This window comes from Lytechinus pictus, chromosome 17 (genome assembly GCF_037042905.1).
Source record: "Lytechinus pictus isolate F3 Inbred chromosome 17, Lp3.0, whole genome shotgun sequence".
In the NCBI taxonomy this organism is placed as follows: Eukaryota; Metazoa; Echinodermata; class Echinoidea; order Temnopleuroida; family Toxopneustidae; genus Lytechinus; species Lytechinus pictus.
In genome coordinates, this window is record NC_087261.1 from 29898536 (window position 1) to 29905955 (window position 7420).

A 7420-nucleotide genomic window follows, 5' to 3' on the forward strand; every position below is an offset into this window, starting at 1 on the left:
TTTTCTTTGTTGTTCCACTAATGAATAAAAGTGTGAGAGAGCGACTAAATTTAGTTTTTTTTTGTTACATGATAATTGTATTTTCATGGTTCATAATTTGTGATGATAACATCATCTTTATCCTATACTGCGTTCACCTTTGTAAGAACAACATTCCACATTCGACAAACACTGACCTTTCTAACCATATTCTTAATTATCCTTTATGACTTAAGTTGAAGCCACTGATATTGATAATTCCAAGGAATATCGAGCCAAATAAGGATTTACCAAATTAATGCAACATGATGTTCCATCATTTCTCAAACAATGTTGCAGATGTGATGTAATCAAGGTAGATGATAATACGAAGCAAAAATGTTTTATATTTCAATCGAAATCATGATGATGCAATTGGTTAACATTAACATGTAAAGCAAAGCAATTTCCAGTGATGAATGAAACTGGACTACACATAGGCCTTGTGTGTCAAGAAATACGTTTTTATTTTGGTTTTTATTATTTTCTTTTAGTATTTCGCCGCTTTGTGTATAACATGAAATTTATCAAGTTTGAATACACTTGAAATAACCATTAAGATATTATCAGAGCAAATTAGGAGTGAAACTCATATAGAAGATATGGTGCGTAATCCTATTACAAAAATATACTTCGGAATTTGAAGTGAAAATAGAAGCACATTTCCCTATGATGAGGACGCCCACCGCTCAGAAATTGGTTGATTTGTATTATATTATTGTGAAGTGTACATAAACTACTTTGGTGACATCACTTCATCAATGAGAATGATGAGAAACTTCCAGAGTTCAATGCTGAGCAAGTTATGTGTACCCAGCTATCAGGCCCAATCAATGATTCAGATTACTTGCATGCAATAGGGGACATCAATGGGATAGCTGCCCCCAGACCTTTGACAAAGACCGACCTGGAAAGACAGTTTGAAATGCTTATGAATGCCCCCATTGATAAGAACATGACTCTTCATAGAGGGCGTTTTAAGAATGGACATTTACAATTACTGACCTCATTTGACCAAAGCTTTAATAACACCACCAAACAAGTTAGATTTTGGTGGAATGTCGATTTGTATAGAGGCACGGACGATTTAATTAATGACATATTGACTAATAGACAAATACCAATAACAGGGTCCCCAGCAAGATTTTACAAGTCTTTGTATATGTAAGCTTTAATCTATTTACAATAGTGTATACCCTATTGTAATTTTATAGATATATTGTATCTTTGTTATTCCTGGAAGAGTTTACTTCCTAGATAATGTTATAAGTCATAATGGTTTGAATAAGACCCGGATAGCAATTAGTAGTCAAAATCTTGATGAAGGTATGTTTTATTGTTGTGTCGAATTGAACACATGTTAAAATGCATTTGTTCATGAACATAAAGTTATATATCAAAGTTCATCAATATGATGACATAACAAGGTTTGTATATACTCTTGTTAAGTGGTACTGAACAAGTTTGAATTTACTTGTTAAACTTTTTTTCATTTAATATGATTATAAAAGGAAATTCATGACAGGTTAGGTTGTTAGTGACTCGAGTTTCTATGTTAATGCTTCATATGCAGTATAATTAGGCCTATTTAATCATAGACACACTTTCAATACCTAGAGCGCACCTATTTTTCTTATTTATAATCATGTTGGAATATCACATTTGTATCTTTGGTTTCGTTTATCATCAGAGTATGATGAGAATTTATCCATTAATGGTCGATAGCAGTAAAAAGATAGACACACTAGCAAACTTAGCTTATATATTGTTAATAAACTATTACATATACAGTTCACTGGTATTTATACCTTTAACCTTAACTGATACCAGATTTGTTTAACTTATATTGTAAAAAGAGTTGTTATCCATTGCTGAATTGCCTTGGCTAGTAATAAGAATATTTGAAACATATACTACATTATTGTTGATGTGGAAGAGGTTCATCGTGGTGAAGGATTGAGTAGAAGAAATTAACCAGTTGTCTCACGATGTAGCAAACGTAGTGTGAAAGCGACGTTTCGTCTGCAAGCTGCTAGACTACATTATTGTTATTGATACTTGAATTGTTATTCTAGTTATTACAATTCTCTTCATTTTTACTTTGTCTTTTAAGTGCATAAGTCTGCACAATTTATGATTGTTTTGTTTAGTTTAAGTGCATAATGTGCACTGGTTTCTGAACACAAATTGCAATTTATGTTTTGAATTTTGAGTAGGGTTAGCATTATGTCTATTTTTATCGTTACCACAATTATGGAATGATTTATGCTAATCATTTAATATGAATTTATTGTATATATGTATATTATGTTTAAAGTATTTGTTTGGGAGAGAGAATGAGCGAAAGAGAACACGGAACAATGATCAAATGTTTCACATATCGTTTTCTTTTCTATATTTTTTGTATTTACTTTATAATGTATATATTTTCTTTTCTATTTCTCTATATTGACTTTATAATGTATATAGTTCATTGACCCCAGGGTATCTATTCCTCTGATTTTGCTTTCTTTGATTTTTTTTCCACATGGAGGGGAGCCTCAATTTTCCAAAGAAAGGGAATGTAATGTAGTAATTGTATAAATCACTACATACATATAGCCTAGACGTCATAATGTAAAATACCTCTTCTCAGAACCATCCCTTTTTATGTCCATACCCCTTCTCAGAAGCCTTATTCATTTATTTAATCCACGCCATTAAAAACCCTTATTGTTAATAGTTCAAACAACCCCTAATCATAGAACAAAGAACTGCCTTCCCCTTCCCAATAATCAAAACCCCCTTTTGTCCTATACCCAAACACTTGGATTATAATTTATGTAGAAGCTTGAATATATATTGAGTGTACACCCAAGGGTTGAGGGGAGATAAGTTAAGATCATCACAGAGTTAGGATCTACATCGACGTACGTTAATTGTGATATGCTTGTCAACTCTACATGTAATATCGCTGAAGATTGATTATTAATAAAGTTTCTTGATTGAATTGTACATCTAACGTTCCTGTGTGGTCATTGATGCTCCCAACTAAGATATGAACGATCCCAACACAACAATATCCATAGATCATTAACGTTGAAAGTGAAATGAAAAAAAAATCAAAGTGATTGCCTAAATATGAAAATGGACATGCAGAACAGCATAATTTGTTTCTCCACTCTAACTTCCCCAAATCAAATGATGTTTTATTCAATTTGATTGAAGGTTTTGTTTTGAATAAAAATTTACTCATAATACATAGTTTTGAACAAAGTATTCAATCGAAAAGAGTGAAATCGAAACCCCGGAATGACAGTTGAGGATAAATCGCTTGAATGTGAATGCCTAATGATCAAAGTGGCTGACTGATATTTGCCGAATTCGGCCATGAAAACCTATATATGTATATATATATATATATAGGAAGCAGATACCCATTATAGCAAACCATTCATATTCGACATCAAAATGCACATATCCCTAAGATTGCAGCAACATTCGCTGCGTTTAGAGAATATGGCTCATAAATAAACATGATGAACATTGTATAGAAAGTACAAAGCATGGAAAATGAAAATTTCATTGAAATTTAAAGTCTTCACTGTGTTTATGTACACATCCGATTGTGATTATACCCCCTCCCCCGTATACAATGCATACATAATTGTGGTGAAACTAATTTTATTATGTCATTTATTTCTTTTAAAGCCTCGTATTATGTAAGTACAAAAGGTGATTTTAATAAATAAAGAAAAAAAATACCAAAGGTTTCGTTTATTTTATTTTATAAGAATAATTTGGCGATGGCTGTCCATGTAACTCTATTTAATGATGCATCAGTTGCGGCATCCCAACGATGTTTTCCACGATGATTGCTCTTTGGCTTGAGCCGCTAGTCCAATAATTAATATTTAGCACAACACAAGATTTCTTGCATCCTTAATATATAGATCTAACAGCGATTCCAGTTATACTTCAGGAACAGAAGCCATTATGTGGTTATAGGTGAAATCCAGTCAAATACTTACTTATGTGGGGTCACAAGGTTCTGTCATCGGACCTCTCGTATTCAGTTTGTGTGTAGCTCCTCTTCAGGATGTTATCACTCTCCACAATGCCAGGAAAGGGGGTTAAATCACCTTTTAAAAGCGCCGAAGTGTGACCACGTTTTTAACATGGGTTAACATGGGTCACACTTCGGCGCTTTTAAAAGGTGATTAACCCCCCCCCCCCCTCTTTCCTGGCATTGTGGAGAGTGATAACATCCTGAAGAGGAGCATGTGTTTAAAACGCTGTCACTCCTCGGCCATTTTTCCTCTGTTTCACTTTTATTCAATATATTAAAACCATGAGTACTTCAGCGTTATCTCGTAAGAATTTTGTAACAATTGTTGCATTGTCTATCTGATGTAGACATGTTTCGTCATCTTCTTTTATTTTTCGTCCTTTTCCTTTCGTTTTTCCTTCTTCTCCCACCCCCCCCCCTCATCCTCTTCTCATTATCATTATTCGTATTATTATTTCTTCTTCTTTTCCTTCTTCTTCTCCTCCTCTTCCTTTTCTTTTAATTTTCGTCCTTTCATATTCTTCTTCTTATTATTATCATCATCATCATCACGATCATTGTTGTTTTTCATAATCTCCTTCTTTTTATTCTTTCTCTCCATTCTTCCTTTTTTATATACTACGTGGAGCATTGTGGCCCAGTGGATTAGTCTTCTGACTTTGAACGGAGGGTCGTGGGTTCGAGTCCCAGCCATGGCGTAATTTCCTTCAGCAAGAAATTCATCCACATTGTTCTGCACTCAACCCAAGTGAGATGAATGGGAACCCTCTCTCTCTCTCTCGTTTCAGTTCCTCCGCTGTTCGGGGATCGGCAGGTATCACTGCAAAAGTTGAGTCAATGAGTCTGGTAAATGTCAAGTCCACATGGATTAAAAGACAGGCAGGTTACTGAGAATTGACAGGTTTAACGGACAAAAAAGGACATGCAACTTAAAAATGAAGTGCATGGTAGTTTTTAGGATCAGGGCATTTAGAGGGTGAGGGAGGGAAGCATCATAGGGTAGTAGGATGGCTGCTGTGAGTTGGCAGGGATTGGTGGGATTGAAGGAGGTTGCTGAGGAGGGGAAGTCCTTTAGGAGATTCCTTATCTTGTCCAAGAGAGTGATGCGTAGGTGGAGGGTACATGGGCATTTGGCAAGGATATGCTCTGTAGTGTCTTCTTCAAGTTTACGTAGGGCACAAGTTGGGTCTGTTCTCTTCCCAATTTTGGAAGAGGGAGGGTCCTTGGGGTAAAACCCCAAAGGTTCAGTGAAGAGCCTCAGTGTCCAGCAAACAAGAGAAGGCTTGGAAGTGGCTCCCTGTAACATCTGAGCTTGGACATGATCGTTGATGGCCTTATTGATGGCAGGTTTCCAAGCTCGATATGGGATGGGGTTAATAAGCAGGTCTTCAAGCGGTGGTAGCCCATATTTCTGAAAAATACACCTAAGGGACTTGACTGTTTGGGTGTTGACATGCAGTGCTTGAAGGAAGGTTCCATACTCAAACCTAATCTGATCTAGGTTAAGAAGTTGCCCTAAGAGCAGAAGCTTTTCATTATCTATTCTAGCACTAATGGGAAGAAGATCGGTTAACAGGAAGACACATTCGTTAGCCGCAGTATTGGGAATCCCAAGGACTCTCTTTAAAAGATGATTCTGCGCCTTGTCCCGCTTATACTCCATGGCTTTGGTGAAGTGAGGGATTGCTCTACCGTACAGCATTATTGGGACGCAGTACACGTTCCGAAGATGAGAAGACAGTGTTGGAACCAATCCCAGAGTATAAGCACCCGTGCCAATGAGGGCATAAAATGTCTTAAGGCCTCTCGAGATTATCTGGTCGGTGGGGTCTAGGCGAGAACCAGACTTGGGGATGCCCAGGTGGTCGTGGAAATCCTTACGGGAAATTTGGGAGTCGCCCATCTTCCAGACAGTCTGTGTGTCATTCTCCTTCGGATGCATGACCACCACAGCGCTTTTAGTTGGGTTGATCTTGTACCTCCAGCACTGTGAATAGGCTAAGGTGGTGTCTAACATTGCCTAAAGCTTTGTTGCAGAGTTGCTCAAAAGTGTCTCACCATCGGCAAGAACAAGGACTCCGGCATACCGGCCGTTGACCCGGTAGGAAGAAATTCCTTGAATGCTTGACCGCCTAACCAGCCCAGCTATAGCCGGGGTAATAATAATAGAAGGGCCTGCTGGGAGAACAGTTTTCAGAAGTTAAGTGGCTTCCCTGGGTAAATATACCTATATTATTATTATTATTATTATTATTGCTTCCTTTCCTCTTTCTTCAATTCTTTCATAGGGATATTGCCAAGACATTATTGAAGGAATACTAGTAGTAATTATAATATTCCGCATTTATATAGCGCTTAACACATCGGAACGACGTCTCTAAGCGCTTTACAGATATATCATTACCCCGGTCATCGGATCCTTGCATGCCCGCATACAATGTATGCACCTTCTCCACTCCCTGGGGAGCATTCCAACAAGAGTTCCAAGACTCAATTGCTAGGCATACTACATAGGCTTTCGCATCCTACCGGGTACCCATTTAACACCTGGGTGGAGAGTGGCAAATTGTGGATTGACGCCTTGCCAAAGGACGCTAGGCCATGGTGGGATTCGAACACACGACCCTCTGATTACAAGGCGAGAGTCAGAACCGCTACACCGCGGTGCTTCCACAGTATAATTACTCACATCTATTGGTTTTTAATATGATGACCATAGAAGGGTGAACACATTTTAAAAAATAGATGAATTAATATATTCATGGATTAAAGACTGATAATTTATGGAAAGTCAATAAAATTTACGCATTATATGAGGGGTATGTCTAAATGGTTTATGAAAAAGGTCGCTCATCGTGAAGCTTTGGGAAATGGCAGCCTCTTTCTTAATAAATCCAAAAGACAGCTGCTTACAGTCATATGACGTCACAAACTCTATACATGTACATAATTAGAGGGATTTTGTCTAATATGATTACATGTATCCCTCAGCTTCATGCTTATATTATTTTGAAGAACTGCACTTCAGGGTCTATTTTGCTTTTAATCCCACTTTTAATACATGTAGGAAATGTGCAGCAACGAACTATTTGCAGTACTTGCACCGCCTTCAAGTTTTGGTTTCGATGTGGTAATTATAAGACTACTTACGTCGTATCCCCCATACTTGGTAGCAGAATAAGATTTTCAATGCATGTCAAATCAAAATGAAAACAACTTTCAAACGATGGCGTTTATTGTATGATATAATGATTGAGTGTGTTGAGCAGACATATAGGCTGCTAGCAAGAAATGAGGAAGTATTCTGCGAAAAAAAGTACACTTACAACTACATTGCTATGGAATACACGTGAT